General features: G+C 42.6%; 1 long non-coding RNA gene across 10 annotated transcripts in view; it reads right to left on the reverse strand.

Moving 5' to 3' along the window:
* LOC146570096 (uncharacterized) overlaps positions 1-15,826 on the reverse strand; it is a 60,207-nt gene that overhangs the window by 42,372 nt on the left and 2,009 nt on the right. For 3 of the 10 annotated variants that reach the window (XR_014893420.1, XR_014893424.1, XR_014893422.1), the window contains exons 2-4: positions 13,143-13,170; positions 12,493-12,675; positions 6,765-6,999 (exon numbers count right to left, since the gene is read on the reverse strand). This is a non-coding gene — a long non-coding RNA (uncharacterized LOC146570096). Of the gene's footprint in view, positions 1-6,764; positions 7,000-10,968; positions 11,267-12,492; positions 12,676-13,142; positions 13,171-13,295; positions 13,528-13,685; positions 14,117-15,826 lie in introns of those variants that run through there. The other 7 variants (XR_014893425.1, XR_014893428.1, XR_014893421.1 and 4 more) reach the window with 6 other exon arrangements.

Consider the following 15,826-nt stretch of genomic DNA (forward strand, 5'->3'; position numbering starts at 1 on the left):
CTCGAGAGAGAGAAGCGAAAAGCATTGTGCGCTGTGAGTCACGGCCAGCAGTGGTGGTGACGATACACTCCCCCCATTACACACACACACAGAGCCAAAATCACACTTTCTCCTCCCCATTCAAATGCTGAACCATCCGGTTCTCAGCATCATCACACCAAGATCTCCAGAAGCACCAAAAGACTTTGCTCTACACAGTGAGACACACACTGCAGCGAGCCAGACAAAAATATTCAGCCATTATTAGAAGACAAACAAAATACACAAAAGCATCAATTATGCAGAAAGGGCTCATTTCTGTGTTGTCTCTTGAAGGTCCCCGTTAAACTCACGCTACTTCTATTTAAGGTTTATAATATTGAAGTTTAGATTTATTTTTACATTTTATTCATATGAATAGTTACCTAAAAAATGGATAACGCATCGCAAAAATTAATGAAATGGGACAAACAATCAAACACACTATAATTGTGAACCCATGAAAAAAAAGTTAAGCCCTGTAGCGAAATTTCACTTGAAGGGAGGATTATTATCACTTTGTTATGCATGTTTTCTTAGATAGATACTTGTCAGTATGCCAAGGTTCATCACCATCACCATGGGTGGACTCGTTGTTTGTTTGTTTGTTTGTTTTTTAGTTTTGCATGACAAGCAGGGATTTTTTTCTTTTTTCTCAACAAAAAAGAGAGAAAAAGTCACCAGTTGGATATATGGGAAAAATGGATTTTGTAGAGAATTTTAGCCAACATATTGATATAAGATTGATCTACAAAAAAAATGTTTTCTTCTTCTGGCAGCTATAAACTGTTCAGTTACAACCTGAATTTAATTAGTAAAACTGAATGAATTTCAACACTCAACACTGACTGGCCAACACCAGCACAGTATTTAATTCTGTGCTAATGCTGCAGTGACTGTCACTTTGTTCATGACCGGCCACTCCTGCACATGCAGCTCAAGAGCAGACTTTCTTAGAGCCCCATAGTTTCCATCACAGGATCTGCACTTAAATCTTTGGCAACTATTTGTGTCAAAGTGTATCAGATAAAACTAGTTTTCTCACGAACATCTAGACAAAGACCGTTACTTTTGGATTATGGTAAATGGCCTGTATTTATATAGCACCTTACTAGTCCCTAAGGACCCCAAAGCGCTTTACACATCCAGTCATCCACCCATTCACACACTGGTGATGGCAAGCTACATTGTAGCCACAGCCACCCTGGGGCGCACTGACAGAGGCGAGGCTGCCGGACACTGGCGCCACCGGGCCCTCTGACCACCACCAGTAGGCAACGGGTGAAGTGTCTTGCCCAAGGACACAACGACCGAGACTGTCCAAGCCGGGGCTCGAACCGGCAACCTTCCGATTACAAGACGAACTCCCAACTCTTGAGCCACGATCGCCCCGGATTAATCGGATTAATGTGCTCTAGCTAAACAAAGGAAGTCAATATGGGTTTTTACACAACAGAGTCATGCCTTTGCATTTGTTTCATTGTCCCTGAGCAGCTTGCAGTCACTGACTCATCTATGAATTCTGTATCATACAAAATACACAGAGCACTTGATGTCTGAAAGTTGAAGTTGAAGCAAAGTCGAAGCAAAAGTGAGGCTTTTACTGAGATAATGATCCTAAACACACAAAAGCATCCATCAAAGGAAAAATAGAAAAGGTTAAAAAAAACAACAACAATTATGTTCTTTGTTCAATCTTGCTGAAATGAGCAATACTTTCAAAGAAACATCTTGCAACTGAAGGGATTTTGGAAGAGTAGTCAAAAATTTTAGAAAGCTGAATTAAGAGAATGGTAACCATATAAGAAGTTATTTGCACCAAAGGGGCCAATACGAGCTTCTGATGAGTTGTGCTTTTATGATTTTCTTGTGGAGTTAATTATTACAACAGCTAATTCCCCCTTTTGGATTTGCTGAAATACACCGATTTTATCTGTAAGTAATAGTTCAAAGAAAAACAAAAAAGATACCAGCAGCAGATTTGACAGCACAACTGGTTGGGACTCAGTGGCGCAGTGGTTTAGACTGTCGCCTCGGTCACTTGGATCTGCACAAATACATCTGCCAAGTACAACTTTTGAATTACATTAATGTTAGTAGACTGACAAAGAACAGAAGGAGATACCTTGATTAATTTGTGATTAATTTATGAGAAAAACTGACTTGGTCACAGCAACAACAACAGTAATTGTAACTGACATATGTTAACATACTCTACATATGGGATGACTCAAAATAGACTTATCAGGGCAGAAACACAAGAGTTCTTAGGGTGTCCTGTGGTCATTTTGGGTCGATCATTTGTTCAACTGGACTGGGACTAGGGAGTTTGAAGGTCAAGTAATCCCCTGAGCTTTTCTCAGCCATTCCTGAGTTGTGTGGATGGTAGAACAGCCCTGCTGGGGGAGGAAGCTCTCCCGTGTGGTGTGTGCTTGGTCACTGTTTATGAATATGGCACTTAATGCATGTCAAAGTAATATGCACATATATGCCAAGGCCCCAGCTGCACACTGTATTTTAAAGACATGATCAGTGTTCATCACGTCAGCTCTCAGTGTTTTAAAGCTGTGGAAGACTTGCGTCTAATACCACTACAACACAACACAATCATACGTGTGACACACACAAAAAAAGACTCCATATGCCTCGTACAAAAATATATGAATAAGCATTAGAATGAATGAAGTTTAATTTGATTTTGAAGGTATTAACTAAGGAGCTCTGTTTTTAATTCAAATTCCAAATTCCATTAGAATAGTATCTAAAGGAGGATCTGGGGTTTTTCCACTAATGTAGCATAATGGTGATAGTTCAGTGATGTCCGTGGCAGTCTCTTGCACTATTACACCTCCTGAGTGGGGAACGTAACTGTAGGATGTTACATGGTAAAAACATATGCGCATGTTTTAAGACTACATACACCTGTCATTTTTAAGAAAGCATAAAAAATTCCTATGAAACCTTTTTTCTCTCTAATGGATGCAAATTTAACCATTAGCTGGGGATAGTAGGTTAGGTTAGTGACTTATATCAGTGCTACATTTGACTGAGTTCTAAAATAAAGCGTTATAAACTATGCACTGAAGTTGTCACTGCTCACATAGTGATCTTAAAAAACTTAGCAGCCCAACAGATGGATGGACAGGTCAATAAATCGCACAGCTTGCGCAGACTGAGAATCATTTTCTGTTTCATATTAAAAGTTCCTTTTTGTGTTGCCGCAATTGCCCTCGAACTTTATCCATGCTTATTATTATAACCATAATAAACATCAACAATAGCATCAACAAAATCAAAGGTATCAGAAGCACTAAGCTTCTGTAGCCTAGACAAAAGCACTCAATGTAAACCATCTATTCTCATTCTCCAAAACAAATATTAATTGGCATAGAATAGCAAAAAAATTTATTTGGTGACTATTTCCATTTCAAGACTGAAACACAAACCATTTTGCTAAATGCAATATTCCTCGCATAGGGGATGCCTTTGCAGGACTGACTCAAACTTTACTACAGTAGCCACTTTCCTCATCCTGAAGGAGTGTGTCGCTTAGTGCAAACATGTCACTCATTGGGTTTTTACCATTTTCTAAGAAACTATGAGACAGTGATAGAAAATATACAGTGGAAGGCTTTGGCATACACTCTTTATTAGCATCAATTAATGTCATTCGGGGATTTTGGTCTTTCCACTATGAACATTCCCATCAAGGAAAATGTGGAGCTGCACAAGCCTTGTTCAGAGAAGCTACAATCTTTAACCACAGAAACACAAATAAACAGAGACAACTCATCCATGTTCAAAGGTGAGATTGATATGGCTTCAGTCCAGCATAAGGTAGACAGAACAAACGTGCTGCCATTTACAGCGCTTGTGAATAAAACAGATTTGATAGATATATGAAACGGACGTGGTTATTTTTCCTGCTTGCGAAACGAATGATGAAAATTATGAATGAATCCCCCTGCAAAAAAAGATAGAAGGATAAAAACAAAAGTCATGAAAAAAAAAACCATTTGTTGTTGTTTAGTTCTGTTACATGACTACCTTTAGTGTTTGTATTTCAAATAGTTGATTGACGGCAAATATTGAGGTTACACTAAAAATAAAATGCAGTCTGTGATAAAGCCCTGAACGATAGCTTAGCCTATTGAGTCAATCCACATAAATTTTGAGTGCATCCACATGTGGTTTTCAAGACTGCTGAAACCAAATGGATGCTGCTGTCCATGGGATAATCCTCAAGGATAAATGCTTATTATCTGTTTTTGATGAGAAGCTATAATGAAGCACACACCCGATGTGTTATTAGCATCCGGAGTTTAACATAACTCCCTCTTTTTTGTAGCACATGTCTTCAAAGCCCTTTGGTCTCACTTTTAACCATGACGTCATCCCCCTAAATATAGCTCCGCACTGGTAGCTAACAACAGAAAAGATTACAAGAGGAAATTTAGGAACATGCTGTGATTTGTCATACACAGGTGGGATGATGTCAGGAAAAAATGCTCACCACTCATTTCAGGTAAAATATATCACGTGACTCTTATGAAGGTGAGTAGACTATTAAATTATGAGTATATGATCACAGCAAAGTGTGTATTTTGACCTGTAGTTGATATGTATACAGTTTTTAAAATGCGATGAGATTTTTGGCTTGTGTTTTTTTAAAACAATGGACACATTCAGTGACAATCACATGACAAATTATGTTACACTCCACAGCATGAACACAATCACATTTTTTCATTGCCAGTTGTTACCCCTACCAATTTACTTTTCCATCGTGGTGATTTACTGTTTGAAACATTATTCTGATTCTCTGTGCACAAGAGGGGGGAAGCAATGTCAGCATACAGTTTGATACGGCTACAGTCCCAACAGCATCATACGACACTGAGCTAAGACATCAAATGGTTTTGTGGTGTGATTAAAAATAAGAAAAAGAACATGCCAATTTTCAGAGAAAATGATGCTTATATTTTTCAGACGTTCCCTTATTCTAATTTGGTGTGACGAGAACTCTGAGGCCATAAGTTATCAGTTAACTGGTTTGTTTGCCTAGATTTCAAATAGAGATATTTTCCCACAAATCTGTCTGATCATCACCACAGGTGTATTTGCTTTTGAGATTTTTCTGTGAGATTTCTGACACCGCCCAAATGGAAACTACTGGTAAGTGGAGTTCTGCTGTGGTCACAGCATTAGAAAATTGCAACAGCAACTTACTAGACTTGGTGTTATGTGTCAACATTTTTCCACCAAAGAAATAGTGTATTTTGCAGATTATTATGATAAATTATTTCATACAGGTTTGCTGTATGGAGGCAAAAGTACTGGAGATGGAAATTTCAAAATATGTTCAAATAAAAACCAAGATGTCTTTCTGACTAAACAGACACACACACACACACGTATCCCACATGAAATTCCCTAACTTTCAGAGCCATGATCATTTACTGAACACGAAGAAATTATGACAATTTTGTACTAATATCAGGCTAAAGAAACAGCTGTAAGAAATTCAAATTTGCAATGTGCTGTGAAACTAATTGTTGTGCTACTTTAAGCTGTGTGAAAATCATATTTTCAGGTTTTTATCCTCACACACACACACTTACACCTGCTAAACAGCCATATTATTATTTTGACAGTTACAGCATATTTCTCAATCTTGAACTACCACTTCCTGTCTAAAAAGTTGTGGAACACCTGAATACACCATCTGTTATATAACAGAGATGAAAAAATAAAGCTTTCCATAGGTTCCCCATGGGGAAGAACTAATTTACCCAGAGGGCAAACACCAGTCATTACACATGATCAGACATGATTGTATTCTCCATAACATTTAACTTGATCTCATTTTTCAGTTTACAGTGGGAACATATAATAACTTATAATAACTTCAACAATAACAATGGATTTTCAGAAGCTGGATGACACTTTTTTGCCCCCCTCTTTACAGAGTTATCACAAAGGCAAGTAAATCTAACATGACGCCAAGGTGTTGCCTGAACTGTGTACGATATGATGACTCACAATGAGAGGTGACATAGCAGGTAAGAATTTACATCTTCTGGTGCCAAAAACATACAGTATGAGCCAGATACAGTGCAAGTTATAGACAGGATTAAAGCACACCCACGCTCACACCAACTCCAATATAGATTATGATAGAAAAAAAAATAAAAGAAATTACAAACAAGCAAATGCTCATCATATACTTTGACATCCAACTGTGAAACCCATACCACAAATACCACTGAGTATCTAATCGGTTCTCTTGAAACCACGTGAACTCGACAATTACAACATCAGACTGACAGCTAAAACTTGCGCATGGGCTTCTTTCATACTATTGCACATATAGAGGTGATATAGCTAAAAAGCACGACGGACCCGTGTGACAGATTAAACAGAAAAAAAGCAAAAACTAAAACACGAAAAACCACTAACTCACTAATACACAAAGTACAATGCAGATGTATAGTGCAAATTTACATTGTGCTACTTCCAGCTTCTCAATAAATCACAAGATCACGGCAATTATTTTCCATTTGACTTAAAGCTCCATGATAACTTTAACATATAAATGATAGAAATCTAGAAGCACGAGACCCTACACAAACACAACTCTTGCTCACATGCACCGAGCTGTCATTACGAGCCTTACGCAAAACATAATTTGAAGGGTGATTTGTGTTTGACGTCATCCTCAAACACATTTCAGCCCGTGCAATTACCTGTCTCAAGATGGAGAAGAGAGAGAGAGAAGGTGAGGGAGGACAGAGGAAAGGGGGAGGAAGGAAGGTCGATCGGTCGGTCCCTCTTTCAGTCGATCCTCGGTGCATACATCCAAATCGTAGGTCACCTTTTCTCACCGGCGCCCAGCTGAAGGCTCCAGCAGCAGCAGTCAAGTCCACCTGAGCTCCTAAGTCACCCCGTTTCCATCTTCACTCATGTTGTCATTGTTCTCTCCTGCAAGACAAATGGACAAAGCGCACATGGTGAGACTTAATCGTCTAAAAGTTCGCAGGCCTAAAGGGACAGACGGAAGACATAATGTGAACGGGGGATTTGGGGACGGGGGGAGGGGGGGGCAACTTATCATCAGACGCACCACCACAAACCATTGAGAAAACCGCTTTTACGCGCTGAAATGACGCGAATCCTCGCAGTAAATATTCAGTAATTAAGCCACCTTTGAAAGGTGCCAAGATACGTTTTCATTCACATCCCCACCCAGAAAGCAGGAGACAAGCCAGTGCCCCGTATTCTTGTAGACAGGTGTGGCTTTTTATCATTATGGCTATTAAGGCAGAAAAACGGAAGGCGAGTCCGAGGGTCAGAGGTCACGCTTTTTTGTTTTACGTAATCTCTGTGGTCGTTTCAATACGTGTTTGTGCTTTCTTACACTTTATTGCCAGTTCATTAATCCCTGCTCTATGTTTTACACTCTTTAGATAATTTGGATTATCTAAAGAGTGCCTCGTTGAGATCTATGCGTTGCTCAAGAGTTGGGTCAAACGTCACTCTCGAAATTAGAAACATGTTCTGGGAAATGTATTTTTACACGGTGGGTTATCTAGTACGTCACGAACTTTTTTTCCTCCCCCCCACCCCCATCTCAGTTCATTTTTCTGGGAACTCTGCGTTTTTAGCCAAAAGACACGGGGCCGCAACTGAGCGCTTTGTGATTAAGTCGTTTTTGTTCCCTGAACTACACTTTTTTCCTCGTTTTTTGAAACTATATTTTCCTGTCAGCGTGAGTGGGACTCAGCACATTTAGCCAACCGTTTTTTCCATCCTAGGGTTACACTTGCTGCTCTGTGGATCTGTACTGCAAATACGCGGAAATGTTTATTTATTAGGATCATTAGTACACTTGATTTTGATCATTCACACTTTTCATTCCCTTTACCTGTGATGGGACAGCAGAGAGGAAACAGGGCACAAAGTCGCGTGTGTTTTTTCTTCTCCGCCCTAAAATGAATTGAATCTCCTTTCGTTCTTTTTACTGTGTCTTCTGAAAGAGCTGGTGCTCATGTCTTGCTTTTATTTTCATCGGCATGACTACTTTTGCTGCAGAAACCACTTACTGCATTCACACGAAGCTTCATGAGCCATAGTTTCGTGCTACTGAAGTTGGTAGTATAATGACCCAATCGCTAAGCTGACGAGACTAAAGTTGATCTTTTTCATCTTTTTTATTTTTTATTTTGTAATCTGTTGGTTCGTACTGGAAGGACGTGTTCGTGGCCGGCTCTCTGTGTGCTCTTTGTGGGGAACGTTGACAGGGGAACAGTGGTGGGCGATGCTTGAGGTGGATTAACTACTATTCACAAAACTGTGAGGGAGACACGTGCATTTTCAGTGTGTGTGTGTGTGTGTGTGTGTGTGTGTGTGTGTGTGTGTGTGTGTGTGTGTTAAAGAGGAGGCTGTTTGAATGTTCACGGACGCTACACACACAGAGTAACTACGTGTATGAGACAGGGATGCAGCTGTTCCTTATTCCTCTCCATCTGCCAGTTTGGATGGTCTTGTTGGGGAATCCCTTGCATATGCACTTTGCTTACAGGTGTGTGTGTGTGTGTGTGTGTGTGTGTGTGTGTGTGTGTGTGTGTGTGTGTGTGTGTGTGTTTGAATGTTTCCCACAGTTTCTTTTTTGAAGGGAGTTAGGGGTTCAGTGACGTCCAAGCACCACACCCTCCAGAACACACACACACACACACACACACACACACACACACACACACACACACACACACACACACACACACACACCTCCACGTGCAACTTGCAAGGGTCTCCCCATGTTTACACTCTGCACTGCTGGGCCTGCTGTCACTTGTTCAGCGTGGTCGACGGGGTTGGGTTTGGGTGTGTTTGGCTGAAATAATGACTTGATGTTACACTGCTCGAAGTTTGGGGTCCGCCGAAATGTTTGTTACCAAAACTGTATTATTTATTTTGTTTTATGAGCACAAAGGCACGCAAGAGTTTGAAGAAAACTTGGGTGCGACGTGGCTGCAGAGCTTCGACACAATTTCTAACAAAGAAGAAAACTGTTGACTACGAAAAAAGGACACACTTAGGGCTGAAAAAACAAACATAACAAAAACCCCACAGCCGTGGCAATGATAAAAACGATAAGAGTAAATAAAGACAAATATGAACCAAAAGGAAAATCTGAGTAGAAAAAATAAAAGAAGTCCCTTAAAAGGAAAGATTGTAAAATTCCAGAGTGCTGTCTTCTGATGTCGGTGTCTCGGCGCGGCGATTGCGCCCTCCGCAAATGCTTTTTGGGGTAAGGGCTTCCCAGATTAATAGTTATGAACAGCAAGCCCAGACCGCAAAAAGATTCGTGAAGGACATTATCTGCTGCTGCTACTGCTGCTGCCGTCCTACGGAGACTCCGTGACACCTCTGCTCTCTGCTTCCGTGAATTTATCTCCCATCCCGACTCGGTTGATTATATCTCCAGCCTTCGGAAACCCGAGGCGAGTGTATCCTTCCAACATGCACGCGCGCACACACACACACACACACACACACACACACACACACACACACACACACACACACATTAGGAAGAGAAAGGATGGAAGAAAGAAAGACAGTGGAAAGAGGGGGGTCTCCGGATGCCAAGGCGGTTGCTGCAACTGAGAGCTGTCCAAGGTCCTTTCGCTCTGATTCCCCACTCCTCCAATTTAAATCCTCCTCTATCTCCCTTCTCGTCTCTCAACCAATCCTTTCTCCTCTCCCCTTCCCCTCTTACTCTGTTTCTTTCATATTTTCTCCTATTTGCTATAATTATTTTTTATCCAAACGCTCGGATGTGCAAAGCCCGTGTGATCCACGGGAGCTGTGCATCGATGCGTTTTGTTGTCAGTGTGCTCTGTATTATATTCCCTGGTCCGTGGTGTGTCTCCCTATAGTGAAGCGCTGGCGCTCTGCAGCCGCTCCAGAGCGCTTGGTGAGGAGGGAGCAAGGCTGTAAACTGCTGGCAATAAATAGAGAGCAGGGAGGGATCTTATTGGAGCAAACTAAACCTCGTCATCAGCCAATCGGCTTCTCGCTCATATAGGGACCCCCCTTTTTGGAAAAAAAAAAAAAAAAAAAAAAAGAAAGGAAAAAAAAGATGGCTAACCAAATTGTGGTCTATGGCAGAGTTTATACTTTGGATATATGCATTTATATTAGGATCTACGACTCTGATGCGACTATGTCAGTGTTAGCAGTTTCTATTTTTCAGCCTTTTTGCGTTTGCAGAGCCTCTAACGAGACTGCGAAAACAACCGTCGCTCCACGCGTTTTATAGTGTGATAAATAACAAACGTATCAAACGCTGACGATAATAATAAACATGACACGTGACAACAGAAATTAGCTATTTTCACCTCATCAGAAGTAAAGGCATCCTGGACTTTCCTTACGCGCCAGCTACAAGCTGTATACAAAATAATGAGGGAATGCACACAAACGAAAATATGGTACAAAAACAAAGCTAACAATAATAGCAACCGGACTTTGGACAAGTGCGAACAAGCTTTGTACAGCCCTCTACATCGCGTCACATCTTAGCAAGTAGCATCTGAGGCGACTCATGGTCACCTACAGAGTTCACCGGAGGGTACCACTGCAAAAACCGACACGGGGGTCTCCGTGTAACAAATTCAGTCCCTACGATCCTTCAGTCATTTACAGGTGGGAAGCGAACATGACATTAACCATATGGCATGCGATTCACTGCAGTAGTTCACAGCTCACACAGCAACAAATGTTTAACTTAACAAAAACAACAACACGTTGCTGAGCATGGCGTCAGGAGTCAAAGAGTTAATCACGACCGTAAACCACTCGTCCTCACACATACAAAAAGTTGAAAGAATCTTTAATGATCTTCGTTTTAGAGGAAGGACAAATAAAATGAAAAGAACAACTTACCTCTTTTCTCTGGAAAAGTTCCATGTTTAATTTGTTTTTTCTAAGTTGCAGCTTTCAGTGCACCCCCTTCCCACCCCCCTTTCTACATAACCCCCTCAACTCCATGCACCTGGAAGTTACTGTATACCCCCCTCATATTTTCACCGCCCCACTATCACTGATGACACTGGTCTGCATTCAACTTGGCTCCCAGCATCCCAGCAAGCACACACTAATCACACGCTTATGGAGAAAGGAGGTATTTGGAATGTCGGGGGGGGCAATGGTTAGTGCAAATCCAACCCCAGACTCCTATCCTCTTCCCTCTCGCCATGCGCCCTCTACCCCACCCCTACCCCCACCCTCCCCTCCTCCCGGTGTAGATATTTTTTTATTGGGTGGTCTTTTCATTTGCAACCCAGTCAGTCACGATTCTCCCCCACCGTCTGCACTGCACAGTGACTGCCTCTCTTGACGCAGCCAACGCGCACATTACTCACTTTAGCAGTCACGACTCGGGAATCCGTGTTTTTTTCACCGAAATTACACTCTTGGCGTTGAATTATTGAGCAAAATATGGTCCCTCGAGTGCGTATTTGCGGGTTTTGCCCGAAGAAGAACGACAGAATTGATGAGAATTTCTTTTTGGGGGGTTTGGAGAGGTGGAGCAGTGTATCGCAGGTGAACGGGATTTTTGTATGACAAATACCGGTGGCTGGTTGATTTTTATCTGTTTTGTTATTTTTTTGTTTGTTTGCTCGTTTTAATCCACTGTAGCTCTTTAGCCAGAATGCAAATGTACTGAGGAAATTGGCCAAAGTCGTGCACAGACTCGGGGTGAGCGCGCTCGTCGAGTCCCCAGTCGGGCTGCAGAGCTGTGCAGACGCCTGTAGCCTTGTTGTGATCTTTCCGTTCGCTAATTTAACACAGCTACCTTAAACAAAACGGGCTGATTCCTTCACAATTTGTCGTGGAGTAGATGGCTCTGATAGAAGCCCTCGCCGGGATGAAAAGTTATCGTGGGAAGAGCTCTCAAAAAGAAAGAAAGAAAAAAAACCCCACAGAAAACCCTCAGCTATTTCGCAACTGCTCTTAAGAGCACTGCAAACTCTTTCAGTTCAAACCGCTGGATTGGTAGGGATGCGAGATGCGAGAATATATCCTTTATGATTTTGACTGGCACGCCAGGAAATCACGAGGCTGACGCCAGCAGGAGAAGAGCTGATCCAAGTCAGTCCGGCTGTACCTCTTTCTCTCCTTCTCTCTGCCCATGGCATCCGTCGAGCCAGTTCAAACTATACAGGCGGGAGGAACTGTATTAGAAACATCTTTCTTTTGGGGGGGGGGGTGGCGGCGGCGAGTGTCCCTCATTAGTAGATTTGGGCAACTTAGATAAGGTGGGGTGCTTCAATACTCTTTCCAGGACAGATGATTCGCTCAGTATACGAGCTCCTGGTTTCCAAACAGGAGTAAACAAAGCTTCTGGCTGCCGGGATCAACACCAACAAGCCCCCTTAACACACACACGCATCCATACAAACGCACATACAGTGAAGCACACCAGCAACAGCCCACTACTGCCACTTGGTGTGGTTTCAGCACCATTGCTGCTGGACAGCTCCCGGGTTTCCCCATGCGGTGTGCCTGGTCTCTGCTGCAGCAACAGCTCCTTCACATCACTCCCTCCTCTTCCTCTTCCAGCGTCGCTTTTCTGTCAGTAAGATTCCTCTTTTAAAAAAAAGGGGGGGGGGGGGGGGGGGGGGAGAAGACGGGGGGAAAGGCGTCCTTAAGCGCTCATCAGAGAAGGGTTCCCCTCGCTTTCGCGGTTAAGCATAGAGATGGGAGGGAATAAAATAAATATGTGATAGAGACTCAACAGCGCCAATAGACAAAGGGAGTTTTTGCACTAGCTTATTTACTAAAAGGGGTGATTCCTACTCTGCAGGAAGGGTTGCTTCGGCTCTACAATCAAACATGGCTAGTAAAGCATGCCAGCAAAATCCATGCGTAGGACCGTAAGTTAAGGGGTTGTTTTTTTGTAAGTTTTATTTTTTATTTTTTGTGCATGAGCCAAAGTGTAAGGCAAAATTGGAGGAATAGAAACCGCACAGACACTCGGCAGCATGCACAAGCAATTACCACACAACAAAAAGTACACGGAATTAAATAAGTGTGTGTGCAAACGTCTCACTCACCAGTTTGCAGTCACGTCCTTGTTCGACACTGCAGAAAGAGAAAGACAAGAATTGAGATTTTAGTAAAGGGAGGGGAAAAAAGAAGAAGCCGCAACAAGAGTCTGGTAGAAATGCAACAGATTAAGTCCTCCATTTGTTGTTATGTAGGCTTACAGTGGCACGTCCAAGTTTGCTCAGGATCGCCTCCTTTTTATACAAGTGATACCCGTCTGTCTATTTCTGGCGCACGATCAAAACTATGATGCTATTTTTAGGTCACAGTACAAGGAAGGAGAAGAAAAAAAAAACACCCACAAAAAAGGCACTGCTTGGGATCTTTACGTGAAGAGCATGTAATGGAAATTAATTTTGCTTCTCCAACTCTGCAAAGATCCCCGAGTCCCCTCCGTTGCATCATTGCAGTGATTTTTTTTTCCTTTCCCCCCCCCCCCCCTCTCAACCCAGCGTGCCTTCAACAGCACCACCACGTCCGTCTCTTCCTTAAAACACGCCACTTTCAGCACCTAACAACTGAAATCTGGAACTCGTCGACGCTGCCATTACCATCGACAATATTTGATGTCTTGTCGCCCTCTTCAGAATCTTCTCGTCCCAGTGTCACTTCAGCAGCTGAAACTCATGAACGCTAAATAGGTCCAAATGCTGATCAGCACGGACTGCCCGGCGGTCCCTGAAGGATTTTATTTTTTCTTTTAGTCGACATACGACATAGCACTCTTATATTTAATAATTAAGCTTTGCTGACGAGAAGACGAAAAATAATAAATAAAAAGCCTTTTTTTTTCTTTTCTTTTTTCTAAGGGCTGCGTCAGTTACTAGGCATTGACGTCACGTTCAGATTCTCTCACTTTACAGCCCGGAGAGTCTGATTAAAGGCTGCCTTTCTGTCATCAGCTCTCTTCGAAAATTTGCCATGTGGAAGGAAAAAATATGAGTGATAAAACACGAGGATATACTGGTGGGTAATATGGTATGGACTCGTGGAAACTGCAGCTTTAGAGTAGGTTATCTCTTGGTGAAAACCCTCCTCTAAGCATCTGGCTTTCCAGCCACCCTCCTCCCACCCATGTCTCCCCCCCCCCTCCCCACACACCAAGTGTCGGTGCTGTTTTGGTCTTGGAGAATTTATATCCCAGCATCCAGTGCATTTGGCGGGCAAAACACCCGTATCTCTACAGCAAAGGAGAGGAAAACACAACCTTAATCTCCTGTTTTCCACCGGTCGTGCCCACGCACCAGACCCCGCTCGCCCACGGAACAAACCCCCGGGAGCGCACACTTGTCGGTGCAAAGGTGTACAAACAAACCTCCCTCCACAGTATGCTCAATCTCTCTCCCAGCCCTCTTCTGTATCTATAACATCTTTACTGTAAGACCCTCTTTACGCGCACCAGGCCGTCCATCTGCACTCATGCCGCGTGGACATTCACGAGACTTTATCCGATGGGGCGGGCTGGCCTATGGTGGATGGTGCTAGGGTTTTAGAAATGAAGGCAGTGAGTACCAACTGAGTGGCAGCTACCTAGAAAAGTCGGCTCTGAAAGAGAAAAGGGCTGCGCCCGTCGCATCGGTTTGTGCTATTTTTATCCCTGCCTGTAGGCCAACTGTATGTCCGTGACTGCTGGCGAATGCATGTATAGGGACACGCTCAGAGAAGGGATTTAGGATATCCTGAATACCGAGATGACAAAAATGCACCCCGAGTAATCAAAAAATGAAAAAAGGAGTTTTATTCTTTGCGTATTTTGTAGTCTCTTTGGCTCTTATCACAAATGTATGAGTATAAAACATGACACAGCAAGTAAATATCTGATTTAGCTCACACAAAACAAACATTGGCTACACTACATGCAAGCACGTATGAGCACATACAGTGGTCTACAATCATTCAATCAAGGAATAAGCAGTGTCAGTGGGAGATGAAGCCAAGGTTTGCCAGCGCAGTGCACGGTGATCACCGCGTGGTGTCGACAAACCCAACCAGAGAACCTCCTTTAATTTTAACTCAAACTTTGTCTACCCCCACCACCTCCACCCTTCCAAAAAAATAAATAAAAATAAAAATAAAACATTAAAAAAAAAAACCGGCACTCCTGACTCCAGCGAAAACCAAGACACAACACACTTTTTGTCCGAGTTCACATCACAACGAGAAGGTACTGCTCATCCTTCTGTTCCTTTCACTATCACAACTACTCCGACACAGGCAGGAGGCGTGCCTTCTGCAAAAACCACACAAAGATCTTTGTACACCAAGTCTGTCAAATGGATTTCTCAATTTTACCGGCCACACCTGCACAAAGTACAAAAGATTCACTTTTAAACGACCTTTAAGGCAAAAGAACAGTACTGTGCAGCGGCTTTAGCCACTCGAGGCGATTAGCTGCTTCTAAGCAGTTTTCGTTGAGTCATTTCCTCCCCCCCGCATGCCAACGAGTTCAACCATAAAGTCAAGGATATAAAGAACTATCTACGGCAACCAGAAGAAATAAAAGTCCTGGCACCGATGGTGTGGCATCCAGAGAACTGTGATCTATGACAGTCTGAAACCACAGAGTAACTGTGGCAAGTTTTTGTCAAGGATATTCAAAATGTGTACACAAATGAACGTAGGTGAAGTGGTGCTGACTTGAAGCCAAATGTTACACAAAATACTTACTGATTCAGTTTCCGATTACCGCTTT

This window comes from Mchenga conophoros, linkage group LG7 (genome assembly GCF_057382185.1).
Source record: "Mchenga conophoros isolate Kocher_MC1m ecotype Shallow Benthic linkage group LG7, M_conophoros_male_GT1.1, whole genome shotgun sequence".
Lineage (NCBI taxonomy): Eukaryota > Metazoa > Chordata > Actinopteri > Cichliformes > Cichlidae > Mchenga > Mchenga conophoros.